The sequence below is a fragment of the Zingiber officinale genome, chromosome 7A, assembly GCF_018446385.1.
Source record: "Zingiber officinale cultivar Zhangliang chromosome 7A, Zo_v1.1, whole genome shotgun sequence".
NCBI classification, from domain to species: Eukaryota; Viridiplantae; Streptophyta; class Magnoliopsida; order Zingiberales; family Zingiberaceae; genus Zingiber; species Zingiber officinale.
Window position 1 is genome coordinate 96,269,087 of NC_055998.1, and position 17,254 is coordinate 96,286,340.

At 41.0% G+C, this 17,254-nt stretch overlaps 2 long non-coding RNA genes across 2 annotated transcripts; one reads left to right on the forward strand and one right to left on the reverse strand.

Annotated features, from left to right (window-relative positions):
* Positions 1 to 1,275: 1,275 nt before the first annotated feature.
* On the reverse strand, positions 1,276 to 3,331 carry LOC122001834. The gene is made up of 2 exons (XR_006117501.1): positions 3,051 to 3,331; positions 1,276 to 1,565 (listed from the first exon to the last, which is right to left on the reverse strand). It is a non-coding gene; the product is annotated as an uncharacterized LOC122001834 (long non-coding RNA).
* Positions 3,332 to 8,958: 5,627 nt separating this feature from the next.
* On the forward strand, positions 8,959 to 11,615 carry LOC122000286. Its single transcript, XR_006117059.1, has 4 exons — positions 8,959 to 9,518; positions 9,580 to 9,691; positions 10,064 to 10,127; positions 11,557 to 11,615. It is a non-coding gene; the product is annotated as an uncharacterized LOC122000286 (long non-coding RNA).
* Positions 11,616 to 17,254: the final 5,639 nt, after the last annotated feature.

A 17,254-nucleotide genomic window follows, 5' to 3' on the forward strand; every position in this document is an offset into this window, starting at 1 on the left:
TAAGCTAGGTGTGATATAGTCAACCTAATATAAACTAACACAAAAACTATGTCCTGAACTAAGTGGGTATAAGATAAGTGAAAGGAACGAGACACGACTTATTGTAGCAAATGAAGGGTTCAGAAGTGGTTTTGGAATCAACTATAATTTTTCGGTTAATTGGGAATCATAATGTATTACTAGGTGTCACACATGATCATTCCATAATTAATGGTTAATTATGAACGACTAACATAATTGAGAACCCATAAGGTCACATGCACTATAAGTTTATCTTAAAAACTTAAAATGAGTTTGAGAATTGAATTATCAAATAGATAGAGAGATAGAGTTTGGTTGGACCAAATGAAAAGGATAAATATGGAAAAATATTTGTCAGAACAAAAGCGCGGATGAGTCATGACTACTGTAGGAGATATGGATTCATTATGATTTGATAATAGACCAAAAGGGATTTAGTTTAGTTATGAAACAACTTGGTTTAATAATAAACCAAAAGGGTTTGGTTTAATTATGAACCAAGATGGTTTAGTTTTAAACCAAACTTAATCTTAATGGTAATGGATTGGATTGACTTTGCTTATTCGGTTTGGGAGATGACTTGCTCCCCAAATCATGTAGAGGTGTATAAATAATCCTCTATGAGGAGAAGAGAGTAGTGATTTTATTTTTTGAGAGAAAACTCTAATATGATTAAGACTTCTTCTCATCCTCTTCTCCCTCTCCCTCTCTCTAGTTGCCCGCAGCCCAAGCTCTTGCCGCTCAAGAGTTACCACCGGCCATCTCTAGCCGTAGAATTTGGTGTCAATGAATTCGGTGCTGACGAATTTAGTGCCAATGACTTTGGTGCCAACGAATTTAATGCCAACGATTTTGATGCCGACGAATTCAACGTCGATAATTTCGATGCCTCACAGCCCACCAAATCGTGTTGTGAGAGTTATCTCAAATTTCTTCACCTTCACGCTGGGCTAGTATCGATCAGAGACGAACGACTTATGGCTTCGTGAAGCCGTCTCAATGACAACTCGGCATGGATATGAGTAGAGGCAAACTCCACTAGGCTTACTAGTTGATGCCCTTTCCACTTAGCATCATCCATCAAGTATACCTAGAGTAAAAGTTATTTTAAGAAATTTTATTTTATGATTATGTCTTACTGTGTTGAAAAGACCCTTGACTTCCCTCACCTTCATGGAACCCATAACATAAATTACAGCATTTATGAATCAAATAATAACCCATCAACCAGTCAAATAGCATAACTCTAAACCATTGGAATGGAAAACTATAATAGAAATCCCACTAGATAAGAACCACCATTATTCGACATACATGGAAACATCATAACTCAAGAAATTTTAGATAAAGGAAAAATGGAAACACCAACACTCCATCCCATACATATCAAGAAAGGTCACAGAAACAAAAGTCTTTACGACACTCCTAAAGGTCCTCGGGCAGTGTGTCGTAGTACCATCTCGCCTCCTCGTCTGCTCCGTATGCATGTCCTCCATAATATCCTAGGAGGCGTCTCCCTCACCTCCATCATGTACATCATAAGTCTATAGACCCAACAAGAACATCCCAGTATAAAAAAATATGACATCCATAAAGAGAAAGGATCAGTAGCTAAAGCATGGAATGCAAATTCGAATATGACATAAAGGAAAACACATGAAGCAGGAAAAGTAATCTCCACCACTAGTAAAGATAAATATGTCACACATGTGGTAACCACCATTTAAGCTAGTCATTCAGTCTATAATCATGATCCTAGAGGTACCTCCTAGGAGAATATGCAATCACATAGCCAAAGCCAACATTATCAGTTATTATCAGTCAAGTTTGGAAGGGCCCTCCCTGAGCTCATCTCAGGGCACTCATCCCGTACTGTCACCACACCTGCACATATTCATCTATAACCATCCCTATGCAATGAATCATGGCCTACTCATATCTTTCTTTGCAAACACACATAAACAATACTTGAACATGACCTTTCCATAAAAAGCATGACCTTATTCATTCCATAATCCCACACATCTTAAGAAAATAAAAGGGAAACCTCTACATTAACCACAGAACATGCATACACATGGAGGAGCTAAAATTGAATCCAACACCTATACATACTTGCATTCAATTCCAAAATCAACATGGCATTACCCTTTCACAGGAGAATAGGAACACCATACGAAGAAACCATCACAAAATCCACATTTATGTTCATGGAATCCGAGACCATCACAAGGAGCAAGAACCACCTCAAATTCACATTACTAGCAACTAGATCATTCACAAGAATCATGGCTAAATCGAAAGAAACCACGGACACCTTCGCATAGTTCTCTAATCAATCCACTCTATTCCGGAATTTCAAACCCACAGAGAAGCTCGGAACCACCATGGAAACACTTTGAAATCTACCAAAACAAACCCAAAACTCACAGCTATTCGAAGAGCAGAACAAGTTCGAGTTAAATCTACACAAAATCCACTAACTCACAGCCAATCGAAGTGCAGAACAAGTTCAAGTTAAATTTACACAAAATCCACTACAAATCAGTGAAGCAGAATAATATCGAATTGAATCCACATTCCAAATCAAACTAGCATTACCGAAGCAATAGGATATAATGAAAACATCTCTAATCAAGGCTAACACACCTACAATCTATCCTAAACCTACAGAATCACTAAGGAATTGTGAAGCATCATCCAGAACCAACTGAAACCACCTAGAACTTAGTCCAGGCTCAAATCATCAAGAAAGTCAAACCAAAAACAAATCCAATTCACGAACACCCAAAACCACTGTGGAAATTCGGAGCGATTCACAAGAATAACAAGAACAGCATGAACAACAAGAACATCATAGAAACCTCAAATCACAGCTCATCCGAGTAGACAGAACAACAAGAACATCACAGAAACCTTAAATCGTAGCTCATTTGAGTAGGCAATCATCATAAGCAAGCTTATCTGCTCCTCCTAGCACTTAATCCTTACCTCCCTGATCTCCTACCCATATAATAGAGAGTACTTACCTTCCCTTCTTCGTTCTACCGACGAAAGCCCTCGCCCAGTCATTCCGTGCCACCGATGAGATGGCTAAAGACCACTGCGTCTGATCATGATGCCCTCAGAGGAAATCGCCCACGCGAGGTGGCGTTTCATTGGGTTCTGGATACCGGTGGAGAGGAAATCAACGATTTTAGGGCTACAGTGAGAATCGGGCGGAAAATTCAGGATTTATATCTAGGTTAATTACTCTAACTTAGGATAATTAGATCTATCAACTCCTAACTTATTCGGTATTATTCTTAGGCTTCCCTCAATCTTAATTGCTTTATCCTCTTAAAACATGCGTACAAGTTCATTTTAAATCCAAAAAAATCCTAAAAATTTGTAGAAATTTTTCTGTGAATTAATTTCTTATTTACCGCTCGTGGGACCTTACAATTCTCCCCTCCTTATAAAAATTTTGTCCTCAAAATTTGACTTATCAAATAGTTCAGAGTAGTGGTTATGCATATCCAGTTCAGTCTCCCAACTAGCTTCCTCCATAAGTTGATTCCCCTATAGAACCTTCACCATTTTAATCTCCTTGTTCCTCATCTTCCACACTTGGAGATCAAGGATTTGTTTCGGCAACTCCTCATAGGACAGATCCGGCGTTCACTGTATAGACTCATGACCAATCACATGAGAAGAGTTAGAAATGTACCTCCAAAGCATAGATATGTGAAACACATTATGAACTCCTGACAGATTCAGAGGCAGCGCAACTCGGTATGCTCTAGTTCCTATCCAATCTAAAATCTCAAAAGGCCCAATATACCTTGGGCTGAGCTTCTCCTTCTTTTCGAACCTCAGCACCCCCTTCATCAGTGACACCTTAAGAAATACATGGTCCCCCACTACAAACTCCAAATCTCTTCGACGTTGATTGACATAACTCTTCTGGAGACTTTGCGCTGATTACATCCTATCCCGGATCTTAGCCACCAGATTCACTATGTGAGTCACCATGTCCGGACCCAAAATTGCCCTCTCACCTACTTCGTCCCAATGCAATGGTGCCCTACACTATCTTCCATACAATGTTTCATACAGAGTCATACCTATAGTGGCTTGATAGCTATTATTGTAAGTAAACTCTACCAGTGGCAATTTTGACTCCCAGCTTCCCTTGAAATCTATCATATAGGCCCGCAGTATATCCTCCAGAATCGGAATCACCCATTCGGATTGACCATTAGTCTGCGGATGAAAAGCGATACTAAAAGTGAGCTTTGTACCTAATCCATGATGCAAACTTTCCTAAAAGTGAGCTTTGGATCTCTATCTGACACGATCCAAGCTAGAATTCCATGTAACCATATTATCTCTCGTATATATAGTTTTGCATATTACATTATAGTAAAGGTGGTTTTTACTGGCAGATAGTGTGCCAACTTTGTCAGTTGATCCATAATAACCCATACAGCATTTTATCCCTAGGTGAGGTTGGTAATCCCATCACAAAGTCCATAGCCACGTCTTCCCACTTCCAAGTGGGAATCGGAAGCAGCTCTAATAGTCTTGCTGGCCTCTGATGTTCAGCCTTCACCTGCTGACAAGTAAGGCACTCGTGAACCGCTTTGATTATGTCTCTTTTCATGCCCGACCACTAGTACAATAGTTGCATATCCTTGTACATTTTTGTACTTCTTGGGTGGATAGAATACGGAGTGATATGTGCCTCAATCAGGAGGTCCTCCTTGAGCGACCCACCTTTAGGCACCCAAATGCGGCCCCTGTATCACACAACCCCATCAACAGTCGAGTAGATAGCATGACCCCTTGCTTCATCCCTGCATTTCCATTCCATTAACTATTGATCATATGCTTGTTCTACTCGGATCCGATCCAGTAGGTTTGATCTAACAATTAGTGTTGACAAACTAATCTGCTCATTAGGTGTTAACACCTCCAACATCATCTGTTGGAATTCTGTTATCAATTGTTGCTAGTGGTTAATTGCGACAGCGTTGCGGACTTGCGACTCAGAGCGTCTGCCACCACATTAGCCTTACCAAGATGATAATTAATGTGACAGTTGTAGTCTTTCACCAACTCCAACATGGTCTCTGTCTCATATGTAATTCCTTTTGGGTGAAAATATATTTCAAGCTTTTATAGTCAGTGAAAATCTCACAACGCTCCCCATAAAGATAATGCCTCCAAATCTTTAGAGCAAAAACGACTGCCGCTAATTCTAGGTCATGTGTGGGATAGTTTTACTCATGCACCTTCAACTTATAAATGCCCTAATATGGTTTTGATGTGATCAATCAAGTCAGGTTAGGTCATGTTGGTATTTAACCGCTGTGTCTAAGTGTGCAGGAACTTAGGAGCACAAAAAGTCGAGCGAAATACGCAACTAGCGAGAAGGACGACATGGAAGAGAGCCGACAGGCTCGGTGCATCGAAGGGACGAGGTACTACGGAAACGTACACGGGCGGACGAGAAGAAGGCATGCGACGTTTCCGAGGGACGAGAAGCCGGAGCGGAAGATTGCTCAAGAAGGCTGGAAGTTGGGTTCGGGTGAGCCATATTCGGGATGACCGAGATCATCCAAGCGAGCGGAGCTGGAGCGGAAGACCCCGACCAATGCAAGAAGAGTCAAAGACGAAGACCAGGACCAAGGCAAGTGTAAATAGAGCGGAAGACCAGGACTGAAAAATCAACAAAAATTGATTTTTCTATTCGGGGTTCCCTGAGCTAGTCTGGGGCTCCTGGACCTATTTGGGGCACCCAGACCTAGTACGAGTGCCCAGACTATGAGCCCCCAGAGTAAAAAATTATTTGGAACACAACGTGGCACATTTCATTATGACGGGGATAAAAGTTTATCCCCTCCCAGGCACCTGGAACCCTTTCAGGCACCCTGACCAGGGCTATAAATACAGTCCTGGTCCCAATGGTTCAGAACAATACTTGTAAACACTTTTAGTTTGTTCTATTATTTGTTTACGAGCCATCAACACTGTAAGAGGCTTCTCTGCCTAAAGGAGACCGTTTACTGATCTTTCAGCTTTCTTGGATTAACAACCTCTCCGGTTGTAACCAAGTAACTCCTTCGTGCCTCTACTCTTAGTTTACTTCTTTTTCAGTCTGTTATTTTGTTTATCCAAGTGTTAGTTAAATTAAGTTGCAAAAGTTTGAGTAAGGTTCGTTTTATTTTGCAGGGCTATTTAGCCCCCCTCTAGCTGGCTGCCAATGGTCCTACAATTGGTATCAGAGCCAGGTTCACTTCAGAAGGACTAATCGCCGACCGAAGCAAAATCAATGGCCGAACCAAGCATCTACCTACCAACGTTTGAGGGGGAGTTCTCATTCTGGAAACAAAAAATGGAGGTATTTTTTTAAACTAATTTTGATAAAATACTTTCTATGAAATTTGGTTTTGATGTCCTCAAAAGAAAAGATGGAAAAGAACTCGAGGAGTATCTTTGGACTAAGACATAATGCGACAAATTTATAGCAAATGGTAAGGCAGAGTTCCACCTACTAAGGTTCTTCCTACTCAAGAACTCGACAAAATCCACAACTAGCAATGCACAAAAGAACTTTAGGAAAAGTTCTTGAAGCTCTATGAAAAACTAAAAGAATTTGAATCCAACTCCTTGATGGACATCGAGTCATCAACGGAAGAATCCAAGATCGAGGAATCTGCCAAAATAGCACACATAGCCGAATATCTACCAGAAGATAAAGAAAGTACCTCGAAAATGAGCATTGATGAAGGGATAGACACTACAAAAGAAAGAAACAACGAAGTGGGAGAGTCTATCGATGAATATATGATAAGTTAGGTAAGTAAACTTCCTCTAGAGAAATTATTTAAAATTATGCAAATACTAAGTAAATCATTATATAAAAATAAAACAAAGTATGTAAAAATAAAGAAAGAATATGCATGTTTGAAAGAAGAATTTTAGAAATTATTAGATGAAAAATATAAAATTAAAATGTAGAATAGAAATGCTAGAAAATAAAAATTCATGTTCTAATGTTTCGCATGCTCTAGAAAGAAATTACAAACATCATCGAAAGCTTAACTGGTATTTTAAATATCATAAGGGCCAGATTACAAAAGTTGATAGAAAATATATTCCTAAAAAATTCTTGATTAATCTTGTATAAAGGAATCTATTTTGGGTTCCAAAATTATATTTAGACGGATTTTTTTAATTAGGGCTTTCAGAGAAAAAAATTGAATATTTAATTTCTTTAAAAGACTTTGTCTAGAAAGTAGTTGTTGTTCCAATAACCAGGAAGGTCTTGTGTCTAGCCACAGTTTAGAAGCCAATTATGGAATAAGTATTTAATTGACTAACTATTAAACAATTAGTTACTATAAAAATAAGTTTTCAAAAATTGTATTAGAAATTATTTAGAAGTTAATTTTTCGTGAAAAATAAAGTACTTTATCTATAAGAAAATTTTCAAATATTAAATTTTTCTGAATGTTGAATTTTTTTAAAAAAATTCCTTTTATGCTAATGTCAACTTTATATGAAATTATCTGACTTATAGATGTTAAATTTTTATTGATAAATCCAAATTTAAACTTTAATATTTTTCCCCATAGACATTAAAGTTAGTCTTTCCAAGGTCATGTTAAAAGTACCCCATTTTTAATGTGAACAAATGGGGGAGAAGTAAAGATTAAGTCTAGGGAGATGATAGTTATTGCAAAATTTTTTACTTTCAAAAAATATAACTGTTATTTATTTATAGTTTACCCTAACTTAACTTGGGTTTGCTTAGGGATGTAAATGAGCCGAACTGAGCCGAACAGTATTAGGCTCGAGCTCGACTCATTTAAGTTATATTCGAGCTCGAGCTCGGCTCGAGCTCAAATCAAGCTTTTATCACAAGGCTCGAGCTCAGCTCGTTTTAGAATTATCAAGCTCGCGAATAGTTTGAGCTCGACTTGTTATTAGCTCGATTATCAAAGTTAACGAGCCTAACTTGTTAAGCGAGCTCGGGCTCGTTTTCGGGCTCGTTTAGAGCTCATTTTTGGCTCATTTTAGAGCTCATTTTTGGCTCAGTTTAAAGCTCATTTTAAGGCTCGTTTTAGAGCTCTTTTTTTTTTGCTCGTTTTAGAGCTCATTTTTTGGCTCAGTTTAAGGCTCGTTTTAAGGCTCATTTTTTGGCTCGCGAGCCTATAAACGAACATGTTCACGAGCTCATGAGTCGAATATCCTTAAGCTCGAGCACAGCTCGATAAAACTGTCGAGCTCGAAATCGAGCTCGAGCTCGACTCGATAAGATAAACGAACGAACTCGAACGAGTTTTTTACCGAATCAAACTCCGAATAGCTCGCGAACCGTTTGGTTCATTTACATCCCTAGGTTTGCTCACATCAAAAAGGGGGAGATTGTAAGTACTCCCAAGGTGATTTTGATGTGATCAACCAAGTCAAGTTAGGTTCTATTGGTATTTAATCCCTGTGTCTAAGTGTGCAGGAACTTAGGAGCACAGGAAGTCGAGCGAAAGATGCAGCTAGCGAGGACTGCATGGAAGAGAGCCGACGGGCTCGGTGCGTCTAAGGGACAAGGTGCTGCGGAAGAGTATGCAAGTGGAAGAGGAGGCGTGCAACGTTTCCGAGGGCTGAGAAGCCGAAGTGGAAGATTGCTCGAGAAGACTGGAAGTTGGGTTCGGGTGAGCCCTATTCGTTATGGCTGAGATCACACAAGCGAGCGGAGCCGCGGAAGACCCGGACTAAAGCGTGTAAAATACCGAAAAAATGGCGAATATTAATAAGAGAATTTTTTGGAATTTTTGGAGATTTTCCGGGAATTTTTCGGAGACCGTATGGACGAGTTTACGGGGATAAAAATAGGGCCCGGGAAGGCCTGTTTGGGCTACCCTATTTTAAAGAGGAAATGTTTATTTTCTTTAAATCATTTCCTTTTTCTTTTATATATCTTTTCTTTTTATTTTCTTCTCCTCTCCCACGCCGCTTCCCTCTCCCGATTTCCCCGACCCCGTGTCCTAACCGATGCGATGCCAACGGTTCTGCCTTCCTCCATTCACTCTCCGCCGCGCCGATCTCAGATCGCCAGCCACCCGAGCAGCGCCGTCGACCACCAATGGCGTGAAGCAAGATGCCGGCGTTGACAACCGACAGTCGGTCACCGCGAGCCCTCTCCTTCAGTCGCCGAGCAGAGCCGCTCCTTCTCTGCCCTAGTGCCGGCGCCACCGCCGGGCACCCAGTGCCCTAGCCTCTCGCCACCGGCCACTGCCGCCGTCGATCCTATGGATCCTCGTGCCCTAGTTTTGCCATGTTCTCATTTTTCTTCCATCAGAAGACAAGGCTTCCTTCATCTTTGTGGTGGGACATCGGGATGTCGTCGATCACCATAATGCTAGATCTTAGCTGTTGATGGCAAGTTAGTCGGCTAGCAACACCTCTCCAATGATCACGGCGGTGCTCTACTGCCTGCTGCCACTATAGAGGTAAACAATTAAACCTAGCAAAGGATTTGGGTACTGGATCTAAAATGTGGTGTTGGTTTAGGGCAACTGTGTTGGATGACGATCGTCCAATTTCCTTTCGGATTTGATAAGAGATGCTTTACTTCATCACAACTGCACTGGAACTATCCACCGAGATGTGTAAATCTGATTTGGTGAGATTCGGTTTGTTAATTTCTCATATGTTTGATAAATTGATGCTTACTAATATGAGATGTTTAAGAATGAACTAGTCTTAGAGTTGGCTAAGTTTGGATTGATTTTGTGTGAAGTAAAATCCTCATTGGAAGGTAAAATGGTTTAAGATTTGCTTAATCTACTTGATTATGGGTTACAATTTTATTTATTGGTTGACATCTCTAGTTGATTAGTTCAAAGATATCAACTATGAAAGAAGACTAAGATTATCAAATAGAAGTGAACCATAACTTTCTAATTTGATGTGGATTTAGGTTGGCTTCTCGGAGATTTGATCTAACTAATTAATTTATATGTAATTAGCTAAATCGGTATACCATGTATTACAGGACTTTAACACGAGACGAGCATCTCGACGTTGGATTTGAATCGGATTGGACCCTTCTGTTGGAGGTGGGTACCTCTTGACTTATCTTTTATGATATTGTCATTGGATATGCATAGTATTTTATAACTATAAGCAATGAATATGTTTGCCTTTGGTATGTCACTGTTTGATATCCATAGCATGTTAGATTTGTCACCTGTGAAGTATCCGTACTTATATCTCGTGATTTGTTGCCATGAGTACCTTATTGCCATGAGTATCTTAGTTTCTAGAGTGACATACCATGCTTTACTGAGGTTATGGTTAGACTCTGGATTTTTGTTTCTGACATGTATATCCAAATTATCTGATACTTAGGTTTTTATGCCATGCTTGGATTGTGTATTTCTATTGGTATATCATATATGATTCGTGTACCTAGATCTTGTGGTTTTGATCTGTGCATATTGTAGGTACATATGCTATGGAAGGGGGATATGTTTAGGATCTAGGTTGTTATACCATAGAGGACCAATATACCCTAGATCCGTGGATTTGACATACTGATACTGTGGTACCCATATTATGTATATATGGATTTTTCTTTATGCTGATCAGGACATTCCATACTTATTATGTTCAGGACATAGGTTTTTGATATTCTATCTGACCTGTGTACTCTAGATCTTGGTATGTGACCATCGATTTTACCGTACTCATTTTATACATATGGATATGGTTATGTTGATCGGTTATGACCATGCTTAGTGTCATGCATCATGATTGCATCTTCTTGTGATTATCTCTATTATGGTTGAGGACATTGATTCATATCTTCTGCACCACTCGTGGATTAGTGGTATATCGAACAGTGTGTGGCGGTTCTTGTTTAGCTCCGTTGGTCGAGGACTCGGTAGTGGCCGTGATCGATTCCTTCTGTTTAGCTCGTGGCATTTAGTGTAGCAGTAGTGGCCGTGACAGTGGACTCTGTTTGGCTCCGTTGGTCGGTGACTCGGCGTGGTGGCCGTGAGATACCTCCCGTCATCGTGTCTGGGAGATGAGGCATTGAGCTCCCCATTTATGATTTGGGGTCACAGGACGAGTACGACAGCATCCCATCCACTCGGTCACTCATCGGGAGTAGTGACGCAGTGCGTGGTTGTCTACCCACCTCGGTCTCACCATTTGTGTGTGAGATGGCGTCGGGGGTGACCAGGACGCATCATTAGCATCATATGCGTTGATGATTTATATTTTATGATTGTGTTTGCTGCATTTTGGTTGGATCATACTTTGACCTGCATATAGGACACTTTCGGTTTGACGACCCTTTTGTCTGGATAGGAGTTCCTGGTGAGTACAGTTTCCTCAGTTACCTTTCAGTTTTGCGTATTCCCTATATATGATTAGGAAGCTGTATTCCATGTTTGTTGCTGTTAGATATATCTTACTACTCATGTCCATTGGTATTCGTTGAGTGGTTGAACTCACCCCCGTTGATACTATCTTTTTCAGGTACCAGGTTGGTTTTGGTGTCGCTTGGAATATCCTGTCTGCTGGTCCCCACGTCACATCAGAAGACTTATCAGTTTCACGTATGTTTTGTTTGTTTATGTATCAGTTTGTTTAGCTCTGTACTCCGGTTTTATTTTTGGAGTGTTGATGTTGATATTTGGTATTTTGTATTTGTTATTGGTTGTGTAAGCCTAGCTGGCTAGCAGTCTTTATGTTTTGGTTTTGTTCCAGCCGAGTGGGCTGATGATATATATATAACTGCGTGGTTGTGTGTATATATTCCAGCCGCCTGGGGCTAATGTATATTGTGTATGTAGAAAGTTTCAGATTGTCCGCCGTACAGAGGAGGTGCTGCCGAAATTTCTTCGGACAGGGACTCCTCCGGGGCGTGACAATTTAGTGGTATCAGAGCCAAGTTATACGATACTTGCTATGTGTTCTGGATTTTCGAGATTTATCTGATATCAATTTATTTGGTATCAGGGATCGACTTACGTGTCTTATTTTTCCGGTGTTTCGGATTTTGTGTTTTGGTCTTCTCGATGTGACTTTTCGGATTTTGGGACCTGGCAGCAGCAGGACATCTCCAAGCTATAGGAGGTATGTTGGTATACTGTTATCCTACTATTTAGTTAGAGTATGTATTTTTGACTGTGATAGTTATGACACTTTGTATCTGGTATCTGTCTGATGTTGTAGCCATATTACATATGAGGGGTTAGCCACTGACGATGATCGACCTTAATAGAGATTGAGGGATTACAGTTTCTGGCGATTTTCCATATCATACACCAGTAGTTTTAGTTTCTGTTATTATTAGTTGGATAACGGATTGAGGTATATACCAGTCTCTGCTATTATTAGTTGGGTAATGGATAATATCTATATCTTTAGGTTGACCTAGCCAGTGGTGTACCATTTTATTTTAGTAAATTTCATCAGTAAATATTTATTTACTCATGTTAGATCGGTCAGTAGAAGACTGATTTACGTTTGTCGATTTGAGTTGTCATGGATCGATATACCTTTATAATTGTGGAGGATCATTTGTGGGTTACTTGTGCTTAGTTATGTATCTATAGCACATTTAAGTACATGACTTGTACTGACGTGGAAAGGACTGAAATAATAGTATATCGTTGTCGGCTCGACCAGGTATAGAGGATCGATGTATCCTATTCCATGGGTACTTTAATTTTAGACTGCATGTACCTAATTGGATAACTTAGAAGATGGCATAGGGTTTGTGTGGTAGATTGGATTAATTGTGCTGATTATGCATAACTATGAAGTGTACATATGATTGTTATGAGTTGAAGGAGTTCTATGATGGATAGTTCATTTGCTGATAGTGTGAGTATTCACATTTAGATATGGTTATTGTAGGTTTCTTGTGGATTATAGCTATGTAGTTAGCTGTACGTGTCTGATTGTATCTTATCGATTTAAATCTGTGACGTGATATGTGCACTTGTGTTTGGTGTAGTATTTGAGGTATTATGTTGATTATATATGATTAGTGAGTGCACTCGTGTCTATCTTGATCTGTTGGAAGTATTATGTTGATCATACTCAAGGTGTATGTATATATGGGGTGAGTATTATTGGAGGTATATTGTCGATTATACCTACGTTGATTTAAGCACACGTGTACGGTATGTATTGTTGGAGATATCACGGTGGTTTATACCTTTGTTATGAGTATGTTTTGTGTATACAAAATGGAGGATTATGTCGATCATACATATGTTGTGTGTGCACGTGTGCCGGGTGTATGGTTGGTAGCATCATGATGATTCTACCTATGTTAAATGTAGAATATTAAATGTCTACATTATGATATTAGTTATTTTACCCTGTCAACTAATTCTCTCATTAGTGGGTGACCGACCCACTAGGAGGATGATAGAGTTGACTATGGATTTGATTTCTGGGTGGTTATACCTAGGCTACCCACATTGATCGTGGTAGAGAGATCTCGTGCGATCTCTAGTGTGATGGTTAGGTGCCTTGGACATTTATGTATTGTTTGTGGTGGGCGTAGCTCCCATATTTTGTTTGTTTGTGGTAGGCGTGGCTCCCACGTATTTAGATGGTTGTGGTGGGCGTAGCTCCACATGTCTGGATTATTTGTGGTAGGCGTTGCTCCACGTATATGTAGTATTCGTGTGATGGAGCATTGCTCTCACTGGAGGAGCTATTCTTTGGTGATTATATATCGTTGGTGATTAGATCTGTTTATTGTTGTGGATCTTATGGTTAGGAATGTCTGTGATACGGACATTATGTGTCTTGGTTTTACCATTCGTGCTTGCGGTGCCCTAGATGTTATCATGGACTCGATGATATGGGTATTCCTAGGATGTTTAGATTGGTTTCCATTGTCTTTGTTGACGATGTGGTGATCTATTTCGGATCCGAGGTGAGTCACGTGCACCACCTTTGCATAGATCTAGAGATGATTCGACGAGAATATCTATATGTGATTATCAGTAGTGCTGATTTGGATTGTCTTATGTGATGATGTTTGGGACACACGGTCACCAGTAGGAGTGTACCGTGGTTCCACAGGAGATAGAGGTTGTTACCGTTGGGAGAAGAGGATCGCAACTTCCTTGGTATGGCAGGATATTTCCGGAGATACATCGAGGGTTTCTTTCGCATAGTTATGCTACTTACACGCCTGACCAGGAAAGGCGTGAAGTTCACTTGGACTGAGGATTGCAAGACCAGCTTCTAGGAGCTGAAGCGGAGACCAGTGTCGGCTCCGATTTTGGTTTTTCCTTGTGGAGAGGACGGATTCGTGCTTTATATCGATGCATCTCTACAGGATTTGGCGCTGTTCTGATGCAGCACGACACGATAGTCTTCTATGTTTCTCGGTGGTTGAAGGAGCATGAGAAGAACTACCCTGTATATGATCTGGAGCTAGTCTCCATTATTTTTGTCATGAAGATTTGGCGACAATGTTTATATGACGTTACATTTGAGATTCTCACTGACCATAAGAGTCTCAAATATCGGTTTACTTAGAAGGAATCTAATCTCCGACAGGGAAGATGGATAGTGTTCCTAAAAGATTTTGATTGTACCATTAGCTATCACCCAGGAAAAAGCTAATGTGGTTGTCGACACACTTAGCCGGAAGTCTAGAGTGACTTTGGCTTGCCACCGAGTTGTGGCTACAGACAGAGCAGGGTATTCTTGTTACCATGGCTGCTTAGTTGTCGATCAGGACGAGGATCCGAGAGCCCTAGGCTGATCGATGTTGCGGTTTATTTGCCTAGATAGCTTGAGCAGGAGTTCACACGAGGCGAGGAGGTGTTATACACTTTTGAGACAGATTTTTGCGTATTTGGTCTCATCAGGTCTTATAGAAGTTACTTAGGAGCTCATCGCTCATGATTGTCCACCACGGTGGTACCGTATGTACCAATTTGAGGTGTTTATTGGTGGAGCGACATGAAGAAAGACATCGTGAATTTCATAGTTGGATGTCTTGTTTGTCGGTGAAGGTGAGCACGAGACTGCGAGGATTAATTCGATGGATTCTATTCACGAGTGGAAGTGGGATCACATTACCATGAACTTTGTGGTAGGGTTGCCGAGGACACGATGAGGACATGACGCGATTTGGGTAATTGTTGATCGATTAACCAAATCCGCGCACTTCTTAGCGATCCAGAGGACTGATCCTCTGGATCGATTGTCAGAGTCTGCAGTAGACCTTGGGTACACAGCAGCCTTCCATCCACAGACAGATGGACAGCCAGAGTGGACCATTCAGACTTTAGAGGACCTGCTGAGGTCATGTGTTATGGATTTCGGAGGCAGTTGGGAGGACCATTTGCCGTTGGTAGAGTTTGTCTACAACAACGGTTTGCATTCGGTTATCCAAATGCCACCGTTGAAGCGTTGTAAGGTAGGCCTTGTCGGACACCCATCCTCTGGGATGAGGTTGGGGAGGCCCAGTAATTAGGACCTCATAGAGCTTAGCTTGAGACAGAGTTGGTCCATACTATCGGACGGAGGATGTTAGAGGCATAAGACTGCCAGAAGAGTTATGCTGACCGGAGTCAGAGACTTTTAAAGTTCTCCATTTGCGACCAGGTATTTCTGTGAATTTCACCCACGAAAGGGGTGAAGAAATTGGCCTCAGAGGTAAGTTAGCCTGCGATACATTGGACCTTTCCAGATCTTGGAAAGGGTTGGAGGGGTAGCTTATCGTTTAGTGCTACCACCAGCGTTGGCGGGCGATCACGACGTATTCCAGGTGTCTATGCTGAGGAGGTATATATCCGACTCGACAGATTTGTTGACAGATATTTCAGTTCCTATTCAGCCTGACGTTACCTATGAGGAGGTTCCGGTACGGATTCTAGACCGGGAAGAGCGTCAGTTGCGGAACAAGACTATCCGACTGGATAAAGTCGGATGACAGTATCATTTGGACGAGGAGGTTACTTGGGAGCTCGAGGATACTATCCGAGCTCGATACCCCATTTTTCATTTGAGATATGTGATTTTATTTACCGTTCAGCATTTATACTCGTTACCTGTTGTTAGTATTTGCTGATGGTAGATAACGAAATTTGGGGACCAAATTTTTATTAGTGGGGAAGAATGTAAAATATCGAAAAAATGACGAATATTAATAAGAGAATTTTTCAGAATTTTTTGGAGATTTTTCGGGAATTTTTCGGAGATCGTATGGACGAGTTTACGGGGATAAAAATAGGGCCCGGGAAGGCCTGTTTGGGCTACCCTATTTTAAAGAGGAAATGTTTATTTTCTTTAAATCATTTCCTTTTTCTTTTATATATCTTTTCTTTTTATTTTCTTCTCCTCTCCCACGCCGCTTCCCTCTCCCGATTTCCCCGACCCCGTGTCCTAACCGATGCGATGCCAACGGTTCTGCCTTCCTCCATTCACTCTCCGCCGCGCCGATCTCAGATCGCCAGCCACCCGAGCAGCGCCGTCGACCACCAATGGCGTGAAGCAAGATGCCGGCGTTGACAACCGACAGTCGGTCACCGCGAGCCCTCTCCTTCAGTCGCCGAGCAGAGCCGCTCCTTCTCTGCCCTAGTGCCGGCGCCACCGCCGGGCACCCAGTGCCCTAGCCTCTCGCCACCGGCCACTGCCGCCGTCGATCCTATGGATCCTCGTGCCCTAGTTTTGCCATGTTCTCATTTTTCTTCCATCAGAAGACAAGGATTCCTTCATCTTTGTGGTGGGACATCGGGATGTCGTCGATCACCATAATGCTAGATCTTAGCTGTTGATGGCAAGTTAGTCGGCTAGCAACACCTCTCCAATGATCACGGCGGTGCTCTACTGCCTGCTGCCACTATAGAGGTAAACAATTAAACCTAGCAAAGGATTTGGGTACTGGATCTAAAATGTGGTGTTGGTTTAGGGCAACTGTGTTGGATGACGATCGTCCAATTTCCTTTCGGATTTGATAAGAGATGCTTTACTTCATCACAACTGCACTGGAACTATCCACCGAGATATGCAAATCTGATTTGGTGAGATTCGGTTTGTTAATTTCTCATATGTTTGATAAATTGATGCTTACTAATATGAGATGTTTAAGAATGAACTAGTCTTAGAGTTGGCTAAGTTTGGATTGATTTTGTGTGAAGAAAAATCCTCATTGGAAGGTAAAATGGTTTAAGATTTGCTTAATCTACTTGAT